Consider the following 12,906-nt stretch of genomic DNA (forward strand, 5'->3'; position numbering starts at 1 on the left):
CAATGGAAAATGGCTCAAATGCTTTTCAGCAACTCAGAGAAGAACATAAAAACCTTGGTAACTACCATTCAAAATCTTACTACCCTAATATATACTTACCATACGGCTCCTATATCATCAGAAACATAGGTGATTTGGTGAGTATCATTGCAGTTTAGTCTGTATGTTTGTCTGCTAGACACTAGTCTTTCTTCCTCCCTGATTTTACTTGGGAAACTGTAGCGGTCATGATATTTGTCTTCCAATAATCGTTTCTATTTTATTTTTTAAAATATTTATTTATTTTTCTGTGTCAGGTCTTAGCTACAGAATGTAAAATCTTCATTACATCATGCAAGTTCTTCATTACATCATGCAAGATCTTCATTATATCGTGCAAGGTCTTCATTACATCAGGTAAGAACTTCATTACATCATGCAAGATCTTCGTTACATCATGCAAGATCTTCATTACATCACGTGGGATCTTGGTCTTTGTTATGCCATGTGGGAATCTGTTGATCTTTCATTGCAGTAGGCTTAGTTGTCTTACAGCATGTGGGATCTTAGTTCCCCAACTGGGAATCTTGCATTGCAAGGAGGATTCTTAACACCAGACTGCCAAGGAAGTCCCCCCATTCTATTTTAAATGATTGGTCTAAGCCTGTATTTTCAGTCCCAGTGGTTTGGCCTTGATTGACTCCACCCTCCCAGCCTGAAGAGTGGGCACTTGACAGAAGCTTGGCCACTCAGTCTATCCCATCCCTCTGGCCACAGAGATTGGTGCAAAGATGGGCAAGAGACCCAAGTTGGTCCAATGAGAGTCTGTTCATGAGGTTTGCTGGGAGAGATAATCTCTTCTTTTTCTGGGGTTGCTCATCTGGTAGGTTTTAAACCTGAAGATCTGGTGGTCATCTTTGCTGTCAGTGGAGAGAACCTGCCCAAGAATTAAACACACAAGAAAGAAGAAAGAGAATCCTGATCTTTTTTTTTTAAATCCTGATAATTTCGATAGCATCGTTTGATCAGTTGTGTGAACCTAAGTTCCTTTTTTTTTTTGCTTACATTGATTTAAGCTGGGTTTCTGTAACTTATAACCCAAAAGACCTGGATAATAAAGACAGATTATTTGCTTATAGTTTCAATTAGATGTTCTGATGTGATATGAATTTGAGAGTAAAATCTGGACATAGATGAAAGAAAATGGGTTCATAAATAGCCACAGATGAAGTGAAAAAAATTTTTACCCACTAACTAGTGCAGCCCCTTTTCTTTCCCTGTTTGATTTTCTTTACCATAAGAAAGGAAGCAGGATACCTTATGGGTCTTTGAAAATGTCTAAAGACTGAATGATGATTTGTTTTGTGTCTAAGCTGCGACACAAAAAGAGTATGAAAAAGAGACAAGGATCTTGTCTCAAACATGGTATCGTTGTACTGTGGAAATCCATACCCAGGATTTTGTTCAGACTCTATCTAAATTAATGGTGGTCTCTGGATCTTGGTTTCTTTACCCATAAAAAGGAGCAGCTGGACAAAGATCTCTTCTAGTATTAATATCCCAAGATGCAATTGCAGAGCTCGAAAGGTAAGCTATAGGAAGGACTTGTATCACGTGGAGAGATCCTACCTGGGATTGACCAGGCTTTGGGATAAAATTCTCCCTATAGGTCATGTGTGATGAGCTTGGTTTGCCAATTCCAAAATGGAAGTGGATCAGCAGTGGGTGTGGTTCCCTGAGAATGCAGCATGGTTGGAATACTTGGAATATATTGTGTGATACTTCTTTGATGAATCTCCTTGTTTTATGTGCGGATCAATTCTGCTTTTCAGACCAGTCAAACCAGGCCCCCACGTCTTAACTAGAGGGCTTGACTCTCAGAACTGGGAAAGCCTGGGATGTACATAAGGCACAACTAGATCGAGGGGGCTCAACAAGGTCATTCTCTCTCTCCCTGTGTATCTCTCTCTATCTCTCTCTCCCGCACTCCTCATTCCCACATGGTTTCAGCCTGTTGGCTTCATTCGCAGGAAGGCTTGCCCCACTTAGTGACAGAAATGGCAACCAGAGAAAGCCAAGGCAGACCTTAAATGGCCCTGCTTCCACCCCTGAACCAGTTGGGCTAAACAGGCACAAAATCTCCATCCATTAACCCAGTCCATGGAGTTTGGCTTTTATTCAGAAGAATAAAGGAGGAATCTTAAAGCATTCGAGTAGGGGATTGACATGGTCAGATCTGTGCATTAGGGAGGAGTCTGGGTGAAGGGAGGGATTGGGGGCAACAGAGGAGATGGAGTTGGGGAGACTTGTTAGAGACTCTTGGAATCATTCTGGGCAGAAGTGAGAAGGGTTTGAACTGGAGTACAATAAATCCCCTACATACGAATGAATTCCATTCCGAGAGCATGTTCATAAGTCCAGTTTGGTTCATAAGTACCACAAAGTTAACCTAGGTAATTCAGCTATGGGCTTCCCTGGTGGCTCAGTGGTAAAGCATCTGCCTGCCAGTGCAAGAGATGCGGGTCCAGGAAGATCCCCTGGAGAAGGAAATGGCAACCCACTCCAGTATTCTTGCCTGGGAAATCCTAAGAACAGAGGAGCCTGGAGGGCTACAGTCTGTGGGGTTGCAAAGAGTCAACTGATGAGTGAACAACAACAAATAGAGTACTGTACAGTAATAGGTTTATAATACTCTTCACACAAAGCATAAAATACAAACACAAAAAATAAAATATGTCTAATCTTCCAGTGTAGTACCTTGAAAAGTACAGTAGTACAGTACAACAGCTGGCATCCAGGGGGTGGCATTGAGGCAGGAAGAGTTACTGACTGGAGGAGGGGGAGGAGGTGGGAGATGTTAGAGCTGAAGGATCATCAGCAATAGGAGACGGAGGGCAAGCTGCAACTTCATGTGAACTGACTTACGTGACTGGACATGTGACCTCTTGTTTGCATCTTTGAAAGTTTGCAACTTGAAGGTTCATACATAGAGGACTTCCTGTAATGGCAGCTGGGACAGAGGATGAATCAGTCAGAAAGGAAATTGGTGGCAGTGGAGTGGACAAGAGTTGGTGGTTGATTAGCAGTGTTGGCAAAGAAAGAAGGGTTTATGTTTATTGAATGCCCATCACATGTTGGGCCCTGTGCCCAGCAGTCTGATGGAGAAGCTGGACCTATAAATAGTTACTATCTAAAGTACTAATTAACGAGATAGAGGGACTCACCAGGGGCCACTGGCACAGAGGAGAAAAGAGATCATCTGAGGAGTGGCTGTATGGGGGTGGGGAGTGTGAGGGACGGCTCCACAGAGAAGGAAATTTCTTTTTGTTTTTTAAATATGTATATTTTACTGAAGTATAGTTGGCCTATAATGTTTCCATTGCATAGCAAGATGATTCAATTATGCATATACACATGCATTATTTTTCAGATTATTTTCCATTATAGGTTATTACAAGACATTGACTATAGTTCCCACAGAGAAGGAAATTTCAACCTGAGTCTTAAAAGATAAGTAGGGTACAGAAGAATTTGGTAGCAAACAAGGAGTAAGCGATTTCAGGCCTGTGCTGAGGGCAGAGAATAGAGTCCAAAAATATTGTTGGCCAGAAAAAACCACATCCAAACCACAGATATATTTAGTTTTTCTCGTGTAATATTTTTAGAAATTTTTGAATTGGTTGCCAATACTGAGAGATCTGCAGCTTTCACTTAAAAATCCATATTTCTAACAGAAGGTTTGGCTACCCTGGGCATTCCAGGTGACAAAGGGCTAGGGCAGCCACAATTCCTCCATCCATATTAGAAATTACCTGGCCTGCATCAGCGAGGTATGTGACCCCCCCTAGTCTTTGGAGTAGCTTAAAGGTGGCTGAAAATTCTTTGTAACTCTCTGCGTCAAAAGGAGGCATTAATTTTCCCTCCCCTGGGATCTGGGCTGCTTAACTAACAGAATGCAGTGGAAGTAACCCTGTGCCAGTCACAGGCCTATCCTCTCAAGCGGTTTCTCTTGGGACACTGTCTCAAAACTTTAGAATAATGAGAGATAATAAAGCAGTTGTCATTTTAGCATATATTTATTTGGCTGTGCTGGATCTTAGTTGCAGCATGTGGGATCTAGTTCTCTCACCAGGGATTGGACCTGGGCTGCCTGCATTGGGAGCATGGAGTCTTAGCCACTGAGCCACCAGGGAAGTCCTGCAGTTGTCATTTTAAGTCATAAAATTTTGGAATGGTTTCCTCCACAAGAGGTAAACAGAGCACCCACCTCTGCTCCTCCCCTTGTAGATATCTGAGGGCTCAGCCCCTGGACCAGAGGAATGAGGGAGCATGCTGGGATGATGAGCCAGGACTGATGCTGAAGCTGAAACTCCAGTACTTTGGCCACCTGACATGAAGAACCGACTCACTGGAAAAGACCCTGATGCTGGGAAAGATTGAAGGCAGGAGGAAGAGGGGATGACAGAGGATGAGATGGTTGGATGGCATCACTGACATGATGGACATGAGTTTGAATAGGCTCTGGGAGTTGGTGATGGACACGGAAGCCTGGCGTGCTGCAGTCCATGGGATTGCAAGGAGTTGAACACAGCTGAGCAACTGAACTGAACTGAAATGATGAGCCAGAAGCGTGGATGGGGGAAGATCATGAAGGGCTTTGGATGCCATGCTGAAAAGTGAAAGTGTTAGTCGCTCAGTCGTGTATGACTCATTGTGATCCCATGGACTGCAACCCGCCAGGCTCCTCTGTCCGTGGAATTCTTCAGGCAAGAATATTGGAGTGGGTTGCCATTCTCTTCTCCAGGGGATCTTCCTCACCCAAGGATAAGCAGATTCTTTACTGTCTGAGCCACCAAGGAAGTCTGCCATCCTGAAGTAGTCTCAACTTTTTCCAGGAAGCGTTGAAGACCTGGTAAATTTTGTCAGGTTGGCATAGGATGACCAGGGATTGTACTATGACAGTATCATCTGACTCTAGTGATGCTGTGAAAGATGAATCAGAGGAAGGTGACTGGCAGGGAGCTGGCACAATGGTCCAAGCAACACAGCTCAGGAGGCAACGGTGGGCATGGAGAGAAAGGGAGAGATTCGAGGTCAAGACTTCCTCCTCTTGTGAACCTCTCCTTGAGGTTCTAGTGGGACATATTGGTTGAGCCATGGAGTTGGTAGTCAGAACTAGGGAGCACAGGCAACAGGACCAGGCCGCAGAAACAGACTGGGGACTGTCAAAGTGTGAAGTTGCAGGGATTTCCCTGGTGGTGCAGTAGCTAAAACTCCTTGCTCCCGATGCAGGGGGGCCTCGTACCGCAACTAAGACCTGGTGCAGCAAATTAAATAAATATATATATTTTTAAATTTGAAGTTGTGGATGTGAAAGAGACGGTGTACGGAGTTTGGGAGAAGAGGTGGTGTCTTGGGGAGCAGCCTGTAGACAGCGTGTTAAGCAAAGGGAGAGACACCCTGCAGAGCCCTGAGAGAAAGCTGCAGTGCAGAGAATTAGGAGATGTGCATGCATGCGTGGTCGCTAACTCATGTCTGACTCTTTGTGATCCTTTGGACTGTAGCCTAACAGTCTCCTCTGTCCATGGGATTTTTCAGGTAAGAATACTGGAGTAGGTTGCCATTTTTCTCTTCCAGGGGATCTTCCCAACCCAGGGATTGAACCCGAGTCTCCTGTGTCTCCTGCATTGCAGGCAGATTCTTTACCTGCTGAGCCATTGGGGAGTCCAATTAGGAGACAGTGAGGCCCAGACACCAAAGAAAGGAAAGATTCCAGAGGGAGGGAGTGGTCAGTAGCATGCTCCTTTGATGCAATGACCAGGGGATTATTGGTGGTTGTGGCAAGGACACATCTGTGTGGGAAGGTGGGGACAGAAGACAGACCCGTGAGACTAAGTAGGAAATGTGGAAGTGGATTCAACAGATGTAAACAGCTCTTTCAAGTAACTTGATTGTGAAGTAAGACAGCTATGGGGAAGTGGTTTGAGGTCGCCAAGTAGAGAGAGGTTCCCCTAAAGACACAGGGGACCTCAGTTTGTTTTTAGATACTAAAGAGAGAGGGTCTATAGAGAGGAGAACATGGCAGTGCAGGAGAAGGGGGTTAAATGATGGAGTGAGGTCACTGAGGAACTGGGAAGGAATGTGTCCCAAGAGGGAGGAATTAACCTCGGACCCCAGGAGGACACCCCCTCTGTGATGACGGTCTGTGACTGTTTATAGGAGATGAAAATGTGGTCGCTGGTTGGAGCAGAGGGGTTGAAAGAGTTCTCACCTCTTTTCCCCATCAAATTGGAGCAGTAATCATCTCATAAAGCTGAGGAAGGCTGCTTGAGTAGACGGTGGTGAGAAGTGGCCGGCAAGGTTGGCTTAAGCCTGAGCCTGTGCACAAGGCATCTTTAGGTGCCTCCCACTTAAAACCAGGATGGTTCCTGAATGTGGGTCAGGGCAGAGCCTGCGGGTGGGTGAGGACCACAACTGTGAGAAGGGCTGGGGGTGACAGGGGCAGGGTCCAGTAACTTCGTGCAAATGGGACCTGTGCACCTCTTTACTTAAAGACTTATGTGGGAGACTTCCCTGATGGTCCAGTGATTAAGAATATGCCTTCCAGTACAGGGGACACAGGTTCAACCCCTAGTCAGGAAACTATATATATATATGCGTATATATATGCATGTGTATGGGTGCATGCTCAGTCATGTCTGTCTCTTTTTGACCCTATGGACTGTAGCCCACCGGGCTTCTCCGTCCCTGGGATTTCCCAGTCAAGAATACTAGAGTGGGTTGCCATTTCCTTCTCTAGGGGATCTTCCCAACCCAGGAACTGAACCTTGTGTCTCCTGCATTGGCAGGCATGTTCTTTACCAGCTGAGCCACCAGAGAAGTTAGATCTAGAGGCTTGATTAGTTTCTGGCTGGTGGTAATGATGACAATGATGATTTTGACCAGAATACTGCAAAGGTGATGCTACACACTTACTATATTATTTTATAGGAGGTATATAATATCTGGTTGTCCTACTTTTGAGGATGTTAAGATTCACTTTTGCTTTACAGAATTTTGTTGTTTTCTGTGAAACATCAGTAAGAATCAGCCATAGGTATACATATGTCCCCTCCCTCTTGAATCTCTCTCCCGCAATTTTGTTGACAGAAAACAACAAAATTCTGTAAATCAATTATCCTTCAATTAAAAAATATATTTAAAAAACAAACAAAATTCACTTTTGGTTGTGTTTTTTAGACAATCATGGAAATTTGAACATAACTTGGGAATTAGATGATATGAAGAAATTATTGCTAAACTTTTTAGGTATGATTATGTATTACGTAATAGTATTGTGCTTTATTGTTCAGTCACTCAGTTGTGTCCAACTCTTTGCAACTTCATGGACTGCAGCACGCCAGGCCTCCCTGTCCTTCACCAGCTCCCGAAGTTTGCCCAAGTTCATGTCTGTTGCATTGGTGATGCCATCCAGCGATCTCATCCTCTGATGCCCTCTTCTCCTTCTGCCCTCAGTCTTTCCCAGCATCAGGGACTTGTCCAATTAGTCAGCTGTTCACATCAGGTCACCAAAATATCAGAGCTTCACCTTTAGTATCAGTCCTTCCAATGAGTATTCAGGGTTGATTTCCTTTAAGATTGACTGGTTTGATCTCCTTGCTGTCCAAGGGTCTCTCAGGAGTCTTCTCCAGCACCACAGTTCAAAGGCATCAATTCTTTGGGATTCTGCCTTCTTTACAGTCCAGCTGTCACAACCATACGTGACCACTGGGAAGATCATAGCCTTGACTATACGGACCTTTGTCGGCAGAGTAATGTCTCTGCTTTTCAACACATTTTCTAGGTTTGTCATAGCTTTCCTGCCAAGAAGCAATCATTTTCTGATTTCATGGCTGCAGTCACCATCCACAGTGATTTTAGACCCCAAGAAGAGGAAATCTATCACTACTTCCACCTTTTCCCCTTCTATTTGCCATGAAGTAATGGGGCTGGATGCCATGATCTTAGTTTTTTTAATGTTTAGTTTTAAGCTGGATTTTTCATTCTCCTTCATCCTCTTCAAGAGGTTCTTCAGTTGTGCTTTGCTTTCTGCCATTAGGGTGATATCATCTGCATATCTGAGGTTGTTGATGTTTGTTGGGCCTATCTTGATTCCAGCTGTACCTCATCATTTCTCATGATGTTCTCAGCATATAGATTAAACAAACAGGGTGATAGCAGACAGCCCTGTCTTACTCCTTTCTCAATCCTCAATCAATCAGTTCTTCCATTCAGGGTTCTAACTGTTGCTTCTTGATCTGCATACAGGTTTCTCATGAAATGAATGAAAAAAGCCAGACCCATACTGTATGATTTCATTTGTATGGAACATTCTAGAACAGGCAAAGCTAATCTATATGGACAGAAAGTAGATCAATGGTTGCTGGAGTCTGAGAGTGGGAATTGATTGTAGAAGGGTGTGAACTTTTGGGAGTGATGGAAATAATCATATCTCGATTATGGTGGTAATTACATGCATGCACTTGCTAAGTCGTTTCAGTTGTGTCCAACTCCCTGCGACCCAGAGGACTGCAGCCTGCCAGGCTCCTCTGTCCGTGGGATTCTTCAGGCAAGAATACTGGAGTGGGTTGCTATGCCATCTTCCAGGGGATCTTCCTGACCCAAGGATCGAACCTGCATCTCCTGTATTGCAGGCAGATTCTTTACCCCTGAGCAACTGGGGAAGCTTGGTAATTACGTAGGTATATACATTTGTCAAAACTAATTGATCCATGTATTGTACTTAAACTGAGTGTGTTATATTGTATGGAAATAAAGATGCATTTTATTGTATGGAAGTAAAGTTTATTTTATTTTTTATTTTTTAAGTAATGCTCCAGTAGCTAAGACGCTGTACTCCCAGTGCCTGGGTTCCGCCCATGGTCAGGGAACTAGATTCCGCATGCCACAGCTGAAGATTCCATAGGCTGCAACTAAAAGCCAAAATGAAGACTGAAATTCCCATGTGCTGAAACTGTTAGTAAGGCCTGGCACAGCCAAATAAATAAATAAAATAAATACATATTTTTAAAATAAAAGGAGATAAAATAAGGTTACAACTAAAATGAGAAGAATCCTTTCAAAATAGCCACAAAACTATAATACATCTATGAGGGGAAATCTAATGATATACTTTACAGAGAAAATTATAAAATTATATTAAAGGACATAAAAGAAGACATAAATATATGGAAAAATAGACTACATTCGTGGATGGAAGTCTTAATATCCTCAAATCAATCTGTAAAGTTAATGTAATTTTATTAAAAACTCTGAGTTAAAAAGTCTTTATCTGTTAGAAATAAATACAGAAGTACTTAAGTTGAAATGCTACGCTGTCTGGGATTTCTTTTAATAGATTCCAAGAAAATAATGTGGAAGACAGAACGAATCAGAATTGGTTGTGTGTTGGTAACTGTTTCTTTGTTGTTTGTTTCTTTTTAATATTTGTTTATTTTTGGCTGCATTGCATCTTAGTTGCAGCACGTGGGATCTTTCATTGCAGAGCAAAGGCTTCTCTCTACTTGTGGCACATGGGCTCAGTAGTTGTGATACACAGGCTTAGTTGTCCCATGACATGGAATCTTAGTTCCCTGACCAGGAATCTAATCCATGTCTCCTGAATTGGAAGGTGACTTCTTAACCACTGAAACACCAGGAAAGTCCCAATTCAGTTCAGTTCAGGTCAGTCGCTCAGTCGGGTCTGACTCTTTGCAACCCCATGGACTGCAGCACGCCAGGCCTCCCTGTCCATCACCAATTCCCAGAATTTACCCAAACTCATGTCCATTGAGTCGATGATGCCATCCAACCATCTCATCCTCTGTCGTCCCCTTCTCCTCCTGCCTTCAGTCTTTCCCAGCATCAGCGTCTTTTTAAATGATTCAGCTCGCATCAGGTGGCCAAAGTGTTGGAGTTTCAGCTTCAGTATCAGTCCTTCCAGTGAACACTCAGGATTCATCTCCTTTAGGATGGACTGGTTGGATCTCCTTGCAGTCCAAGGGACTTTCAAGAGTCTTCTCCAACACCACAGTTCAAAAGCATCAATTCTTCGGTGCTCAGATTTCTTTATAGTCTAACTTTCACATCCATACATGACTACTGGAATAACCATAACCTTGACTAGATGGACCTTTGTTGGCAAAGTAATGTCTGTGCTTTTTAATATGCTGTCTAGGTTGGTCATAAGTTTCCTTCCAAAGAGTAAGCATCTTTTAATTTCATGGCTACACTCACCATCTGCAGTGATTTTGGAGCCCCCCAAAATAGTCTGCCACTATTTCCACTATTTACTCATCTATTTGCCATGAAGTGATGGGACTGGATGCCATGATCTTAGTTTTCTGAATGTTGAGCTTTAAGCCAACTTTTTCACTCTCCTCTTTCGCTTTCATTAAGAGGCTCTTTAGTTCATCTTCACTTTCTGCCATAAGGATGGTGTCTTCTGCATATCTGCTACTGCTAAGTCACCTCGGTCGTGTCCGACTCTGTGCGACCCCATAGATGGCAGCCCAGCAGGCTCCACCGTCCCTGGGATTCTCCAGGCAAGAACACTGGAGTGGGTTGCCATTTCCTTCTCCAATGCATGAAAGTGAAAAGTGAAAGTGAAGTCGCTCAGTCGTGCCGACTCTTAGCGACCCCATGGACTGCAGCCTACCAGGCTCCTCCGTCCATGGGATTTTCCAGGCAAGAGTACTGGAGTGGGGTGCCATTGCCTTCTCCGCTGCATATCTGAGGTTATTGATATTTCTCCTGGCAATCTTGATTCCAGCTTGTGCTTCTTCCAGCCCAACATTTCTCATGATGTACTCTGTATATAAATTAAACAAGCAAAGTGACAATATACAGCCCTGATGTACTCCTTTCCCGATTTGGAACCAGTGTGTTGTTCCGTGTCCAGTTCTAACTGTTGCTTCCCAGTTGATGGCAATTGAGTAACTGGGGTTTTTGTTTGTTTAAAAAAATTTTAAGACCTTTATTTTTATTTTTTAAAGATTATTTTATTTATTTTTTAATTTTTATTTTTTGGCTGCACCACACAGCATGTGGAATCGAACCCATGCACCCTGCACTGGAAGCAGAGAGTCTTAACCACTGGACCACCAGGGAAGTCTGTTAAATTTTTACTTATTATATGTTTTATTTTTGGCTGTGCTGAGTCTTTGTTGCTGCCCAAAGGCTTTCCCTAGCTGCGGCGAGCTGGGGCTACTTCTAGTTGCAGTGCACGAGCTTCTCATTGCAGTGACTTCTCTTGTTGTGGAGCACAGGCTCTCAGGTGCTCCGACTTCTGTAGTCATGGTGCACGGGCTTAGTTGCCTGAAGCATGTGGAATCTTCCCAGACCAGTGATCAACCAGTGTCCCCTGAATTACAAGGCAGATTCTTAACCACTGGTCCACCAGAGAGTCCTGATTGATGGTAATTGTTGAACCTGGGTGATGGGTACATACTCTAGGGTAAGTGAGCAGTGCTGTGCACCTTTTACAGGTGAGAAAGCATCGCTGAGACATCCCAAGAACCATGGAGTAAAGGTTCTCTGGGCTGACTCCATCATGCTCTACAGACCCTTTAGGGCAGGACAGACCAGAGAAGATCTTTAGGGCCTTGCTAACGAGTTTGGACTTTATTCTGAGTTCAGCACTTCAGTCCCCCTTTACTGTGTGTATCTCGCACCTTGGAAGGGCCTGTGGTCCTGTCTCCTTCCTGGCAGGTGTACCAGTCAGAACTCTTTCAGGTGTAAATGCCAGAAATCCAACTCAAATGCACTGACTTAATTGGGAAAGGGAACGTATAAAAGGTTAAGGGATTCAGGCACAGCTTGATCCAGTTACTCAAATGATGTCTAGAATATGTCTGTTCATATCTTGCATCTGCAGTCCTCTGTGTGGGCTCACTTTTCCTACATGCCAGGTCATATTATTAAGCACTTGCTATACTTTGGATGAGGTACAGAAGGCTTTCTGTTCTCATAATGTCATGAGGTGGGTCAGACGCTGTTTCAGATGGAGAAACTGAGGTTGTTAGGGAAACTGAGGAGGTTAAGGAATCTGTCCAAGGTCACTCAGGAGGTGTGACACCCGGGAGTCAAACCCATAAAACATCTGATTCTGGAGTGGCCTTTCCTGACCTTCACATGGCAACCTCCATGACACAGTCTCTGAACTGTGGGAGGATGGGAATGAACCCCTTCCTCTTGAGTCTCAAGTCCAGGCTCGGGCCTCTCCTTAGCTCTTGGAACTGTTATTTGTGCCTCTCCTTCCAGTGGGCTGAGCTCTTTGGGGCAGGAATTCTGACTCTTTCACCTCTAACGCCAAATTATGTCATTTGCCCCCGGAAGGCAGGCAGGGCGGGGGTGCTCCTACGTGAAGACACACCCAGAGAGGTTAAGTGACTCTCCCAAGGGCACCCATTTGTACATGTAGGGGCCTGGAGAGACCCCAGGTCTCCTGGGTGCAGGTGGACACAAGATTCCTCCTCCTCCTTTCCCCGCCCTCCGCACCCCCCTCCCCCATATACTTGTTCCCTGACCGGAGGTGGGGAGAGAGATGGTAACACAGCCTTCGATGGGGATGGGGGCCTATACTAAGGCCCATTTTGAGGGGACTGATGGGCCATTTTATGAATGCCAGGGAAAGGATGGCGAGTAGGCTGGGGGTGGGCTGGAGAAGGGAAGAAGGAACAGGTTATTTTTGCATTTTTGACATTAAAAAAGTGCAGATTAGATTCTCAGCGACTGGCCAGCAGCATCTGTTTGGGTTTGGAATTGGCAGCTGAGGCGCTGAGCTCCGCGGCGGGAAGGGAGGGGAGGCTGCGGGCTGGTGGGCGAGGCGGCGCCTCGGCGGAGGGAAGGGCTCTCCCCTTTAAGAGCTCCGCCCAAAGGGGCGCTGCC

This window comes from Giraffa tippelskirchi, chromosome 13, assembly GCF_054371585.1.
Source record: "Giraffa tippelskirchi isolate mGirTip1 chromosome 13, T2T-mGirTip1v1.2.pri, whole genome shotgun sequence".
Taxonomy (NCBI): domain Eukaryota; kingdom Metazoa; phylum Chordata; class Mammalia; order Artiodactyla; family Giraffidae; genus Giraffa; species Giraffa tippelskirchi.